Source organism: Cebus imitator, unplaced genomic scaffold (genome assembly GCF_001604975.1).
Source record: "Cebus imitator isolate Cc_AM_T3 unplaced genomic scaffold, Cebus_imitator-1.0 Scaffold5, whole genome shotgun sequence".
NCBI classification, from domain to species: domain Eukaryota; kingdom Metazoa; phylum Chordata; class Mammalia; order Primates; family Cebidae; genus Cebus; species Cebus imitator.
Genome location: NW_016107320.1, coordinates 15494215 through 15510208, shown reverse-complemented (window position 1 = coordinate 15510208; position 15994 = coordinate 15494215). Strand labels below are relative to the sequence as shown.

The following is a 15994-nucleotide window of genomic DNA, read 5'->3' as shown; positions in this document are numbered from 1 at the left end:
CTTACAACAGATTTTAATAGTTGTTGGGGTTCTACTTTAAAAAAATTTCTCACTCTTCTTGCTTGTTTATTTTTTTATTATGAAAAATAGGATCAGTTTGTCACTTTGTCCCTCTTCCTCCCCAAACACTGTGGGTTACGTTATTTTTAAGATTAACTTAGGGATGATTGACATCTTTATGATGCTGTATATTTCTCTTCAAGAACATGGCACTCATTTTATTCATTAAATTGTTCTTTTATGTCTGTCAATTGCATTTTAAAGTTTTAATCACATAGATGTTACACATTTTTAATATATTTTCTAGGTATTTTACTCTATAGTTACTATACTTTTATTATATCTCCCAAACAATTTCTGTTTTTATTTATATAAAAATTATTTAGTTTAATATATTAATTACATACCCAGTCATCTTTATCAATTTTCTTATTTGCACTATTTTTAACTAGTCTCATATGCTTTCCAAGTTTACAAAAATGGTTGTAATGATATATCTCTGTTGTTTCTAATGTGAATGAGAATAGTTGCTATATTTCTACATTTATCTGGCTTTTGTGGTGATCTCTATACATGGATACATGCAAATACATGTATATAAGTTATTTATATATTTTTTTATTTTTCGAGACAGAGTTTCACTCTGTTTCCCAGGCTAGAGTACAGTGGCATGATCTTGGCTCACTGCAACCTCTGCCTCCTGGGTTCAAGCAATTCCTTGCCTCAGCCTCTCCATAACTGAGATTACAGGAGCCTGCCACAATGCCCAGCTAATTTTTGTATTTTTAGTAGAGATAGGGTTTCACCATCTTGGCCAGGCTCGTCTTGAACTCCTGACCTGGTGATCCACCTGACTCGGCCTCCCGAAGTGCAGGGATTACAGTCGTGAGTCACCACGCCCAGACAAGTTTTACATTTTTTATTAAGTAACCATTTATTCCTAGATCATTAAAAATTTTTATCAAGAAAAATTGCTTGTTGGTGGTTGGAGAAATGTTGGTTAAAGTATACAAAATTTCAATTAAGAGGAATAAGTTCAAGAGATCTATTGTACAACTATATGACTATAGTTAATAACGATGTATAGAGTACTTGAAAATCACCAGGGGAGTAGATAAGTAAGTGTTCTCACGACAAAAAAAAATACTTGCATGAGAGAATACATATGCTAATTAACTCAATTTAGCCATTCATAATGTATGCATATTTTAAAACATCATACATTTCAGGCTATTTCCATTTTATTGTTGCTTATGTTGAATAATTGTTCTCTCTTTTACTTGATTGGGTGAATTGGCAATTTATTAATTTCAATGTTTGCTTTAGTCAAAGAGTCATAATTTAGAAATAATTCTTCCCATTTTAGTTTCCAAATTTATTAATTTCTGGTATTATTTTACTTAAACATTAATTTACTCCAGGTATACTTTGTTGTTTCTAATTTGTGGTATATTTATTTTTATTCTATTTTAATTATTAATAAAAGCATTCAAGGCATTCTTATTTATTAATGCAGTCTTAAGGAATTTTGTTCAAAACACTAGTTGTATCAAATAGTTTCTATCACATAGTATATTCATAGTTAAAAACTATTGACACTAAACTGACACATGTTCCTAAAAAGCTCAAGTCAGTATCCTGATCTTAAAGATTATTCAGCAGAAAATAATTTATAAACTTATTTGGAAGAATTTTTGACTCTAATATTTGGGAGAATAAAATCAGGTCAGATTAACATGAGTTCAGTAAGTGTTAAAAGAACTGAGTTGTATTTATTGTTTAATTTCCTTAATCCAGTGTTTCTGAATGGTTTCTTTTAAATTTATATTCATGTTTAAAAGGATTGACAATTTTTTTACAAAGTAATATGACAAATAAAAAATTGCTATCATCTTTGGTCTCCAAAACTCTTTTCAAGTAACAGTCTTAAGAGAACTATTTTAGGCTGGGTGCGGTGGCTCATGCCTGTAATCCCAGCACTTTGGGAGGCCAAGGCGGCCGGATCACCTGAGGTCAGGAGCTTGAGACCAGTCTGGTCAACATGGCGTCTCTACTAAAAAAAAAAAACAACAACAAATTAGCCACATGTGGTGGTGGGTGCCTGTAATCTCAACTACTTGGGAGGCTGAGGCAGGAGAATCATTTAAACCTGGGAAGCGGAGATTGCGGTGAGCCAAGATTACACCACTGCACTCCAGCCTGGGTGACAGAGCGAGACTCTGTCTCAAAAAAAAAAAAGAAAAACTATTTTAAAATTCATAAGGAAGAAACCATGATATACTTGTAGCAATGTACTTCAGTGAAGGAGAGTTCAACTGAAAAGTAGTGAATGGTTTGGCACTCTCTGATATATAAATTAACAAGAAGTAATGTATTATTCTCAGGTAACCTTATTCAAACTCAAAGTACATTTATTGAGAACTATTGTATGTCTAGTACTGTGTTGATGAATTTAGCTACATTAGCTAAAGTAGTAACCCTCCTAATAGTGTTTAAGATGGGTGCTCATTACCTTTTAAAGTCAAGGAAGTTGAAGCTCAAAGAGGCTCTGGGCAGAAAAGGACATAAGTGAGAATTAACACCAGATCTGCTGACTCCTGGTCCAGCTCTTGCCAGATTCAAAAGATTGAGCCAAATATGGGTGTGCTAGTCTTTTCTTCCATCCTGCTACGCTATGAAAATGGCAAGTATGTCAGACAGACAGAAATGTCTTACTTCCCAGAAGCATTTATTGAGCACTACTTTCTATAGGACCTTCCTCCCACAGAGATCTCCCAGTGGAAGAGATCTCTCTGCCTTCAGAGTGTGTCTGCTCATGTGACAAGGAGCTACAGGCTGTAGGACTTGTAATGGCAGAGCGAGCAGGCTAGGAATAGGAGGCGGAGTTCAAGGAGAAGTGTGCAGACCGGGATTCTGGAAGGGGCTCACACTCTGGAAGATTGAAAATACAGTTGGATCCTCTGAAAGGCAGGAATATGGCAGGCAGGAGGGGAGGTTGCCAATACTGCAGCATACCATCTATTGCAACTTACAAATAGGCGTATGTCCCGTCTTTATTTTAATGTTCAAATATTGAAAATTAGTGAACTTAATGACAACAACAGTGACAAGAAAAAGGAGAGGCAAAATAAAAGGAGAGAAAAGAAAGATAGTTTACAGAAACCACAAACAATCACAATGTGGAAGATAAAAGATATGGGCATCTCATCCTTTCCATTTCTTCACCTTCATGAAGAATTATACTCAAACTATTCTAATGAGGTGAGAGAACACGGCCATGGACTACATTGTGTCCCTCCCCTACCCAAATTTATGTTTGAAGCCTGAACTCGCCCACCCACGTGACTACCTTTGGAAACAGGGCCTTTCTGGAAGTAGTTAAGGTTAAATGAGGCCATAAGGGGATGGTCCACCCTGATTCAACAGGATTAGTGTCCTTAGAGGAAGAAACACCAACCAATCAAAAGGATTAGTGTCCTTAGGTGAAGAGACACCAGAGAGCTTCCTCTCTCTCAGCCAGAAAACAGCCATGTGCGAGCTGAGAAAAGAACCCTCACTAGAACCTGACCCCGACAGACCTTAATCTAGGACTTTCAGCCTCCAGAGCTGAGCAAAAATCGGTTTCCTTTGTTTAAACCACGCAGTCTGCACTCAGTCGGCGGTTTTTGTAATGGTAGCTCACATCTTTTAGAAGTTCTCTAAAACTAGAACTCTTCGCTAATCTCTCATAAACACCAGTGGCCTTAGCAGTGATCAGAAATAAACAAGCAGCAATGAGGTGAGGTTCATCTCCCAGAGCAACTCATATCACATCATTTAGCAGGTCTTTTGTTCATGACATGCATTCCTACCACCCTGAGGTAGTCGCAGCCGAGGTTAGGGACCCCTCAACATTTGGTGAAGATGTTTGAGCAGATGAGTTGGAAAAGTTGAGGGTAGCTTTGCGTAGAGTTGCTTGTGTGTATAGAAACTCACAAAGATGTGACGCTTAGGAGACATTCCTAGTCATTAAATGTGAAGTCAAGATAGATAATCCTTCCTGCAAACATACTTGGAAATGAAAGGTCATGCTACATGGGCCAAGGTTTGAGTCAATGATGCAATTCGTTCATTCATTCATTCATTTATTCTTCAATAAATATTAATATTTACAGAGCCCTAGTGTGCATCAGGCCCTGTGCTCTGGTCACATCAGGAAGCTGCTCGTTAGATTCTCCCACTTACATCCTCATACCTCTTTTTCTTTTTTTCGAGGCTGGTCTTGAACTCCTGACCTCAGGCAAATTGTCCGCCTTGTCTTCCCAAGGTGCTGGGATTATAGGCATGAGTCACCATGCCCAGCACCTCATACCTCTTGAACAGCACTTTTTGAGATCTTCTTGTGACTCAGAATATTCTATTGATCAGGGCTCTTTGATGAACTTTTGTTTATCTACCACACAAGACCTTCAGCATCAGGATGAGGAGTCCAGACATATTATCCAAACCTAGTCTCCAAGAAGATCTGCAATGATCAGAAAATATTTTCTTAACCAGTCAGGATGGTGGATTCCAGATAGGACTTTCTGTGCCGCCAACTATAAACTTTAATAAAACTCCCACTCACGAATCCACATTTGTGCTCTTATTCCTGCAGACCAGGCCATTCCACTGTGCCCATCACAAGGGCAGAAGTACCACATTTTCTTATACAAATGCCGCTCTCAGTGGCACCAAGAAGGAAGAATCATGAAAAGAACACTGGTTTCTAGATGCTATAAATCACAGAAGCCTAGCAGTACCTCAGAAGTTGAAAAAAAAGATTCAAGGGCAGCCCTACGCACAGCAGTGGCATAGCTCTAAATAAGTTGGCAGCTTCGTCCTTTTGCAGCCCTTCAGTGTCTCGGGCTGTGGAGACTTTCTTTAAGGAGCTTGTGTCGATTTCAAAGCTTTTCCCTGGAAGCCTAAGCCCTTCTTAACAGTTCTTTAATAACTAAAAAGCAGAGTTGGATTCTGAAATTCCATCACTCAGACATTTTGTAAAACTGATGTTAAGAGGATTTAAGCCGAAATGTTGGCACCGTCGTTCTTTTCTTTCTCATCTGTCACTTCCTTGATCCTTGACCCCCTCAGACAACCCATCCTGATTAGAAATGGGAGTAATTTTAATGAATTTCAGCACTAAGAAATCATTTGCTGAAGTTACCTGAGAATAATCCCCCTCGCAATCCAACTCCTGAGAAAAATCAGTAATGTGTGCTGTAGTCATTATGCGATGACTTTGTGTCACACTGGTCTTATAAATATCTTTTAGCCTAGAATCTTTAAAAAAAATTAAGTATTTGCTGTTCTGTCTTTTTCCTCGTAGGAAATCTAGGTGAAGAGGTGGAGTTGCATTCTCACTAGTAAGATTAGAGATGAGATTTTCATGTCCCCTTTCTTCTCACTGCTTCCATAATCAGCATAGGCTGATCTGTAAGAGAAAGAAGTTACCTTTAGGAATATCTATCATGAAGGTCTAACTTGGGAAATTGAAAAGGACAGTAGGAAGTATGATGAAGGGAAGAAAGGAGAGAGGGAATCTCCAGGGGACATGGAAGCCTGGCCTGCAGGAACACTCTCTGACAGCATTCCAGTCAGAGGAATGTTTCCTAAGATCCAAACAGGAGCTGGCACTGACTTCCAGTCCAAGATCCAAGATCGCCTCTTTGTAGCCAGCCCATCTGTCATCTGCTGCAGCTTAAAACCCACCCCCCAGCCCTGGTCTCTAGGGCAGTTGGTGATAATTGGGCATTTTCTACTCTTTACACGTGGGAAGAGACCTTGTTTAAAACAGCTCCTCCTTCCCCTTTTTAGAATGATAAAGTAAAAAAAAAAAAAAAAAAAAAAAAAGCATCTGTGATTCAGACCTATTATCCGAGCAGTTTGGGAGATCAAGGTGGGTGGATTCTCCTGAACCCAAGAGTTCAGGACTACCCTAGTCAAAATAGCAAGACCACACCTCTACAAAAAATTTTAAAAAGTTAGCCAAGTAGGGTGGCCTGCAGCTGTAGTCACAGCTACTTGGGAGGCTGAGACTGGGGATCCCTTGGAGCCTGGGAGGTCTAGCCTGGGCCACACAGTGAGACCTCATTTCTTAAAAGAAGTATCTGGTCACTCAATGAACTAGGTGTTGAAATAGAAGCATCTCTCATTAAGGAGAAGAAAATAGTTTTGTTTTGTTTTCTTTGTGAAGAGAGAGAAGTGTTGGGGGGTGAACCTATCTGAATCTTATCAGCTCCCGTTTGAGAAGGGCCATTCAAAGCCTTTGGCAGAGACATAGGATAAAAGGCTCAGCACTTTACCAGCAAGCCGAGAGGGGAAATGGTGGGGAGAAAGCACTGGAAGCTGCAGTTCTGGGAGATGTTACAGAGGAAACCGCCCTGTCTCCCTGGCTTCTGGGGAATAGCTTGGAAGAGATGGCTCATGTGCTGGGGAGTGGTCCTAAGCAGGCCTGAATTGGGGGAATAAGAGTGTTTCTCTGAGTCTAAACCAAACTAAACATTCAGATAACGAAAGCCCGTGATTGGGACGTGTAGTTAAACGTGCAGGTTTGTTACATACGTATACATGTGTCATGGTGGTTTGCTGCACCTATCAACCCATCATCTAGATTTTAAGCCCTGCATGCACTAGGTATTTGTCCTAAGAATTTTGTATTTTTTAACCTTTGAAATAAATAGATGATTAAAGTAGCTTCTATTGTAGCTGCCTTTTATTGTGGGCAACTGTTGTATAGTAAACTCTTGCAGAGAGTTATTCTTGAGATGCTGTCTTGAAGAGAGTATACATTAGCATAATTTCATTTTTCCTTAATAATTTCTGGTATCACCATAATGTCAACTATTTACTGCGGCTGTGCCGAAGTGATTGGGAAGAGCCACAGTTCATCACTGGTCAGAGGAGGTGCCTAATATGAGATGATCCTGAACACGGAGAGTGCAGAGGATTCTTCAAAAACGTGGGTTTGCTTTTTCCATCAATCAACCGTCTGTCTTAACAGTGGCCACCTCTGCTGAGCGTCCAGGAGGTCCTTCCCTTTCTTGTCTTCCACTTCAATTTATTTCTCACCTCCCTTCAGTTTTTCTACGTCAACCTCCCTGTCCCCAGGACTCCTTCTTTATTTCAAAGGGGGCAAATATACCTGCCCTGCAACACTGAGAAAGTGCTTCCTCCAGATAAAACCTCACAGCAGACCAGGGTCTCCTTGCTTGTGATTGTCGGTGATACTTTTCCTGGGTAACGTACATGTAATCTACACTAAAGCACAACTGCCCAGGCCTTACCAAGGCTCCTTCCTTGCTGGAGGAAGAGTAAGGGAATAGAGAGAGGGAAATGAGGTCCTGACATCATCTCGATGCTTTTGGAGCTTCGCTTTCAACAGATGCTGAGTGGGACTTGTGTGTCCCAAAGGTGGGATACTTCACTCTCTCCTGAATGCTTTAAAGAGACCTGAGCGACCTTTGGGCTAGATGTTACCTGAGCGTCCTTCCTGTTGTTGAATTGGTCAATTTTCCCCAGCTGTGAATAGAGCACATCTGCCCATTTTCCCATCAACTTTCCAATGCTGGGATTTCTACTTGTTTGTCTAGCAGAATTCTAACTGCTGTGGGCATTGTTGTGGATTGCAGGGGTGGGGCGTGGGGGTGGTTCCTATGGAAACGATAATGAAAATACAAACAAGAATGTGATTGATTTTAAATTCTGTGGTGCAGGGTACAATCGAAGGGGCTGGGCAGACAGGAGTAGTGATGGAAGGGAGATGTGGGTTGGGCCTTCAAAACCGCAATCTCACACAAGAAGGCAGGGTGGGAGGAAGAAACTGAGGCAGCCATGGGAAGGTCAGGAGGTCAGAATATTCAGATTCATGGGAAGGCTGTGATGAAATTAGGGCACATGAAGATGAGAGTGGAATAAGTTTAGGCAGACATGATGGGGCCAAATCTCACCCGCCTCTGGAAGCCGGGCAGAAGGCAAACTAGGGACTTTAGGCTTGGGCTGCTTAAACCCTAGCCTCCTTCAATATGGAGTGTATTTCTGGACAGTCAGTGCTACACAAATATTTGGGGCAAATCTATTGATTGATTGATTGAGGCAGAGTCTCACTCTGTTGCCCAGGCTGGAGTGCAGTGGTGCAGTCTCAGCTGGTCAGTTCAGGTCTGGGTATTAACTGAGTCAAAATATAGTGAAATAGAATGAAGGGGACCACAGAATGATCAAAGTAGGCAGCAGTGAAAGATATGAGTGGTGTGCCCACACAGGTGTGTGCCTGCATGCACATTTGCATAAGGAAGGGACTGGAAGGGTCTGCACCACCAAAACATGGATTTTTTTTTTTTTTTTTGGTTGGAGTCTTGCTATGTCGCCCAGGCTAGAGTGCAGTGAAGCGATCTCGTCTCACTGCAACTTCCGCCTCCCTGCTTCAAGTGATTCTCTTGCCTCAGCCTCCTGAGTAGCGAGGACCACAGGAGTGCGCCACCACACCTGGCTAATTTTTATATTTTTTGTAGAGACGGGGTTTCACCATGTTGACCAGGCTGGTCTTGAACTCCTAACATCAGGTGATCCATTTGCCTCGGCCTCTCAAAGTGCTGGAATTGCAGGCGTGAGCCACGGTGCCCAGCCCAAATCCTTCTTTTAACTCATATATCAAAGTTGATACATTTTGGAGTAGAATACAAAAGCCGCATGATTTGAATAATAAAGCCTGCACATTTGAAGAAATTCTGGCTTGTGGTGGGTCACTTGGATGACACCTTCATATTTGAAGGTCCTTTCTTCCAGAGCAGCATAAATCAGTGGAACAGTTTGAGAATTTCCTTAGGCAACAGGAAGGGAAATACCATCGCTTGCGGCTGTGCCCCTATGCTCTGAGCAGCTTTCCTGCCCCTCTGAGCATCTTCAGGTCCTACCCCAAGAGCAGATGTGACATCTGGCCTAGGACAGCCAAGTGGCTATGCATCACATGAATAGTGACCCATGCTAAGACACTGCTGCTGTTGTCACTAGGCTTAACATCAAGGGTGAGGACATCTGCGTCTTCCTTTGTAGGTTTATTTGCCATCATTCTCTCAAACGGCCCTAGAAACAGTGATCACTCTGCTTTATAAATGAGGAAATGGTGTGTGGCAGGTGTTGTAAACACATGTTCGATGGGTTCTTTCAAGAAAGCGTCTATGTTAGAAAATGGGTCCTGGCTGGCAGGGGTCCAACAGCTGTCTCCATGTGTGCAGACTTTTATTCTAGAAGGGTGCTTCACCCTATATGTGATCTGCCAGCCTCACAGAAGGCAAGCTGACCTTCTTAATTCAGCTCCCCTATTCCTGTCAGTTGTTGCATCGCTGGACAATATTTCATGACAGCTTTCAGCTCCATAGTTCTTATGAAGAATTTAACTGAAGCAAAACAGAATTTAGGTGGGCAATCTAGCTTTGCATCTCTCTCTCTATCTCTCCATCTGTGTCTGTTTCTGTCTCTGTCTTCTTCTTTCTCTTTTTCACATTATTTACAACTCTGGATTTATTACAAATCATAATAAATACGATTGCGATTTGAAGAAACAAGATCACCTGCTTTATTCATCAGGGTATGTTAAATAATAAAATATCCTTACTGTTTTCAAACCACACGAAGCCTGAATATTCTAATACCAACTTTCCGAAGACTCATTAGTAATTAACGAAATCATTAAGAATGGTTCACGGTGACTGACACCCTCCTGGCAGCCACAAACTCCTCTTATGCTTTGTCGAAATGTCACTGGCTCCACAGGTTTGATTTTCATGGTGGGAGTGGGAGTGGGGGTGGGGGTGGAGGGGGAGGGAGTTTGATTTCCCAATAGCTATCGGCTAGAATAGAAAGCTGTGAAAATGTTCCTCCAAGTTTCTCCACTTAGGAAGCTGTGTTTGGAGAAGTTTTCTGAAAAACCTTTCATTCTTCCAATGCTAGGTTCAAGAAATCCTGCTAATGTTATATTTTCACTGAAATTGTATTGTATGGCTCAGCAAAGATGTAGTGTTGAAAGTCACCCTCTTTTTTTTTTCCTCTTGTTTTCACACATTTCCCTCCTTCTTGGCATTGCCTAGATGTATTCTCCTTTTCTCCCTTTTAGGAACAGAATTTGGCATAAATAAATGATAACTGAGAAAATGGTATGAATGGACAAGTACATGCAAGATTCCTCCAGCCTCCCACTGTAGGTCATGGTAATTTGTTGTAGCAAGTGGTTATCCACAAGAAAGATGGTGGTTCTGGTGGCTGCTGTCTAATTTGTGTTTTAACCAAGAAACCCACATTCTTTCCCTAATTCTTCAAAATGGAACAGGAACCCCCAAAAGCCTCTCCGACCATTAACATCCCGAAACTGTTTAATCAAAATGGACTGCTTTGCCGAGTACGGTCCACAAAATGGAATTTGGTACATTTCATACCGCAGTGAATTTAAATTGTATGGAGCTGATATTTAATACAAATGCAAGTACCAGTGGAATCTGCATACTTAATATTCATTCTCCAACTCTCAGAATTAAGCGGTTGATCTATGGGACACAAAGGGAGCATCCTTCTCTCAAAGAGAATATTTTATGACCAGGCAGTTTAAAAGACACTGACATAAACAACTGTTTGCAGCTTGCTCTCTTTCTCTCTCTCTCATCTTCAAAAGGCAAAAAGTACATGTAAGGACATGCTGTTTTAGACAAAGCATTTTAGAAAATCACTTGAAATGTTTTCCTTTTCCTTCAGGGACAACTGAACCTTTGATAGGTACTCAAGAGAGTTCTTATAATTTAGTTTATTTCTCTTATTTTCCTGGGTGGGGGGAGCACAAAGAGACAGTTTGAAGGCACAGAGCTGAAGCCTACTTTCACTTGAAAATAAAAATCATACTGCTTAAACAACAAAAACGTTATTTATGGTTTTTACACCATGACCGAACACACCAGATTTTCTAGGACAGTGTCAATTTCAAATGTATAGCTAAGTTTAGCTTCATTATTGTGCCTTCATGTGAATTTCACCTAGACAAATGAATGAAATAGAAAACAACTATTTTGCTCCATCCCTTGTCCTAGTTTTGAATTCCTAATATAGGGTTACTCTCCTCTACCCATGGTGATATTTGGAAAGCCATTATGGAAAGGACTTCGTTTTTTGAAGTTATGCCTCACAAGTAAAATGCGCATCCTACATCCTTCCATTTCCTTCAAATGCTTGAGGGAGAAGGAAGGCGCTGGGTCTTCACCTGCCTCACTTTCCGTAGAGAACACAGAGGTACTGAGAGCTTCGAGTGGCTCCGGACCTGCCACACTTCAAAGTGGTAAGTCCCGAATTTATCTCCTGGACTCCAGAGCGGGCCCCCTCTGCACTCTGCTCAGCTGGGAGAGTAATCGCAGTGGAATGAGGATCGCATGAGCCTCAGGGCTGTGCACTCTGGATGCTTTGAAATGGGTTTTAGTAGTCAGCCCACTTATTGAGTGCTAGGTGCTATCTGTGGAGTGATAAAGATATGCATGATACCATCTCTGTCCTTACAGGGCTTCAGATGTATTTAGGGAAGCCAGGAATGTGCGCATGAAATAGAAAGCCAGCATACAAGGCGGTGGGGTGCCTGCCATTTGCTGCAGAAGACGCAGCAAATAAGGACTGATAAGGACTACAGTTATTCAAGGCCTCAGGGGAGGCCAGGGCAGGACTAGAAATATAGTCTCATCAAAGACATGGGGATCCCAGGAGGAGAGACCTGAAGGGTTAGTTTCTAGTTCATCTGAAATTTGATATTCTAAAAGCTTTCTTTAAACGACACTTTTATAATTCTCTCTTAAAAAATTCAGTCCATTTTGTCCTTTGCCATTTGTGAATTGGGTTATCGGTCTTTTACTTATTGGTCTATAAAAGCTCTTTTATTTTAGAAACATTAATAATAAATATTTTACGTAGTTAAGAAAATTTAGTTGCCACGTAATGTCTTTTCCATATGGTAACAAATACATAAAGGAGAGAGGAAGGTCAAAATGTGTGCTTTATGATTTCTTTTAAAATTTTTTAAATTTTTAATTTTTATGGGTACATAGTGGGTATATATACTTACGGGGTACATGAGATGTTTTGATACAGGCATGCAATGTGTAATAATCACATCAGGGTAAGTGGGGTATCCGGCACCTCAAGCATTTATCATTTATTTTTGTTACAAACAATCCAATTGTAGTCTTTCAGTTATTTTTAAATGTACAATATGTTCTGTTGACTGTAATAACCCTGTTGTGCTATCAAATAGTACATCTCATTCATTCTATCTAACTCTATTTTTGTAGCTAGCAACCATTCCCCCCGCCCCTTCCTAGCCTCTGGTAACCATCATTCTATTCTCCATGTCCATGAGTTCAATTGTTTTAATTTTAGCTCCCACAAATGAATGAGAACATGTGAAATTTGTCTTTCCGTGCCTGTTTTATTTCATTTCACAGAATTCCCTCCAATTCCCTCCCTGTTGTTGTAAATGACAGGATCTCATTCTTTTTTATGGCTGAATAGTACTCCATTGTGTATGTGTACCGCATTTTCTTCATCTAATTTGTCTGTTGATGGACATTTAGGTTGCTTTCAGATCTTGGCTATTGAGAATAGTGCTGCAATGAACATGGGATTGCAGGCATCTCTTCAAGATACTGATTTCTTTTTTGGGGGTATATAGCTAGCAGTGAGATTGTTGATCATATGGTAGCTCTATATTTAGTTTTCTGAGAAACCCCCGTACTGTTCTCCATAGTGGCTGTATTAATTCACATTCTCACCAACAACGTAGAAGAGTTCCCTTTTCTTCACATCCTCGCCAGCATTCCTTATTACCTGTCTTTTGGATAAAAGCCATTTTAACTAGGGTGAGACTTTATGATTTCTTGGTGAACAAGGAAAGGTGTTTAAGCTGTTCCCACCCTTCGATGGACATGTTCTCTCCTCACGTACTTAGGTTGTTGATGAAAGTCTAAGTGATTAATTTAAGCCACGTCAGAATAAACCAAAGTGGGGGTCCCAGCAGAATCATTAACTCTGCAACACCCCGTTGTCTGGATCTTCCAGTGAGAACAGTGAGAAACTCCAGAGTTTTATGGACTTTAAGATAGCTCTTCTGAGACTCTTTGGATAGGATGCAAAGGAAAATTGTTTCCTCAGGTTGGGGGCTGAGGGGGGCTGTGAGATCCAGAGCTGGTAGATAAACTCCAGGTATGCACCTACCATGCTCCCCAAGCAATCTACAATGACCTTCACATGCCCTCCAGGATGGCCCTGTGAAAAGCGTTACTCCATTCCTTCAGCCCTCAGCCTTGCTCGGCTTTCTAGAGCCTGTCTCACACCGGCAGACACCCCACGGTTATCATTCTCTCTGCCCTCAGCAACATTTACCAGTTAGGGGGAGAAATAAGGCCAGAAGATTGTTGCTATGGGCTCTGCTTTGTGGAAGTTAAAACGCTGGAGCAAGAATCTGATTGCTTGATAGCTCCATCTCTCTCTCTCTCTTTCTCCCTCTCTCCTGCCCTCCTACTCCCCGCACCTTCTCGTTCTTTTCCTCTCCCCTCCACCTCCTCCTCCCCACCACGCTCCCCCACCTTTTCCTACTCGTCTCCCCTCCCTCCACTGGCCTCCCGGTCCTGCCCCCACCTTGGACTGGAGGAGAGCCTTACAGGTTGTCAATGAAACATGGAATTATTTCCTTTGATGGCTTAGATAATAGTAGGAGCCAAAGCAATGAGTGAGGTCGGCTGAAACCAATGCAGTCCTGCCCGGGACTGGAGAGCCAATCGCAAGAGCAGAGGGCGGGGCGTCGGCGCCAGCAGATAATTGCTAAGTGCATCGCTAGCACAGTTGGTCCGCGCCGCCGAAAGGTCTGGTCGCAGAGACAGGAACGCGTAATCCTCAGCGTGCTCCAGCCCACAGCTTCGCTCCACTGCTCGGCAGGGCAGCTGGCCTCTGGGCGCCGGCCCCTCTGCTTCGCGGAAAAGGTACCTGTGCCTGCGTCCCGGGGGTGCAGCGCCTGCGTCTCCATTCCCAGTGGCTTTGCAGTTTAGCTTAGGTGGAGGGATTGCAGAAAGAAAAGTTTCTGGGAGGAAATGTGACAAAGGTGGGAAATCGCTGTCTTTTGTTGGGAGGAAAACAAGCGGACAATTTGGAAAACTTCTGCGCTGGCAGGAAATGGGCTTGTTTACTACTCCTAATTAGCTGCGCTCAGGTCTATCTAAATAGGTCTGCTCTTCGGGTAGGGTGTCTGCAGGGCTGGGGTGGAGATTCGGGGGTGCTGGGTGAAAGAAGTTGAATCCCAGGATGTGCTGTTTCCTGGTGCACCCATCCTGGGTAGGCTGGTTCCGAGAAACGTGATTGGTTGTTTGTGTTTTCCGCTATAGGGTCTGTCCCCTTCGTATTACCTTGATCTGTCTTCCCCAAACTATTGTGACCTTCAAATGGAGTCCTTCCTCAAACTTCTGCCCCCTGCCCTGTCTCAGTTCATTTTAGTTGGTGGAAGGAGACATTCCCTGGGGTGGGGGTGGGGGGTGGGAGGGCTGTTCTGTTTGGCCTTGTGGACACCTGCGTGGCAACTTGGTGACACACCAGCAAAACAGTTCTCAGAGGAAAAGAAATCACATAATCACTTACCTCCTGAAAACTCTGGAAGACTTTCCAGGCTTGGGGTGTCCTGAAAAAAAAAAAATGGGATAGAGTTCGATTTGGTCCCGGGTGAACTTACACCCTTGTCCCCAGAAGGGGTGCCTGGCCCTGAGTATCCCCGCAGCTCTGGGAGGTGGAGGCTGGTGGAGGGGCTGGCTCCATGTAGGTGCGCAGGTTGTTTTGGTGCACAGGTGCATTTGTGGCAGAGGTGGTGCTGAAGAAACCATCCACACTGCCTCTGCTAACTGCTCTTGAAGTAAAACAGCTCACCCTGGCAGGCAGCTGATTCAGCCCAGAAGCACCCTTGAGCGTTCTAAATCGAGAGACCTCAGGGGCCTCTCTTGCTCTGAGACCCTTGGGAAACTCCCTTCTCCCCCTCTCACCTCCCCCACCTTTGGCTTCTGTCAAAGGGAGGTATTAGGGAGGTGAGTTACTAGGAAGCAGGGTCCCCATGGGGAAGCAGGTAATGTGCTTGGTCTTGAACTTCCTTCCTCTTCTGCGATGGCAGCTTCTGCTTGTGTGCCCGCTGCACTTCACCAGGTGCGCTGCGTACCTGAGGGATACTCCGAAGCTGATAGCCTGGGGCTGATCTTCCAAGCCTCAGGGGTGTTGAAGGGTTCAGGTGATTTTCTTCCCTTTGATTTCTGTTAAACCTGCAGCTGGGGAGTTCGATTCCCAGTCCAACAAGAGTGAATGTTGTGGGTGGGATTCTCTAGTGACACCTCTTCCTCAGGGCACCTTTCAGCAGAGATGCAGATAAGTCTTGATTCTCCAGCTCCACAAATCCCTTTCACTTTTTCTTATTTTCTTTAACCGCCACAACAGATTCTCCTCCACCTCCTGTAGGCAGCTATTTTGGATGGGAACTGTGATTATTGAAGTTCTACTCACAATGGTTAAAAAAATCCCTGCCTTTTTCTTTTTTTTGGTCAAAATACCATCAGCTTTCTCCTCTGCACATCGGATCTGACAGTAAGCACAACAAATTTGCAGCCCTGCCAATTATAATCTCTTTGTATTTGGGGGACCTGGAGTGGAATCCAAACTTTTCCCAGCTGGTGGGCATGGTTAGTCGTGGACCTCGTCCTCTGTGGCTTCTCTAGGGCACGAGGCCCCCAGGGAGCCCAGAAGAAGCAGCCCCCGGCACAGGGGGGGATCTTACATGAGAGCATCTTGGTTTTCATGAAGGCAGTAAGGAAACTGGAAAATGCTTTGAGTTTGAGGATTGCAAAACGGGGGGTTCCCTTTAATTGATGCCGATCTATTGGATTTCTATCGTGATAGGAAACATTAAAAGTAAGGCAATTGAAACAGC

The 15994-nt window shown here is 42.7% G+C and overlaps 1 protein-coding gene across 2 annotated transcripts in view; it reads left to right on the top strand.

The window, feature by feature from the left end:
* Positions 1–13851: 13851 nt before the first annotated feature.
* ZMAT4 (zinc finger matrin-type 4) overlaps positions 13852–15994 on the top strand; it is a 367372-nt gene continuing 365229 nt past the window's right edge. The window contains exon 1 of one of the 2 annotated variants that reach the window (XM_017537226.2): positions 13852–14018. The gene's annotated coding sequence lies outside the window, so the exon portion shown is untranslated. The remainder of the gene's footprint in view (positions 14019–15994) is intronic. The other variant, XM_017537215.2, reaches the window with a different exon arrangement.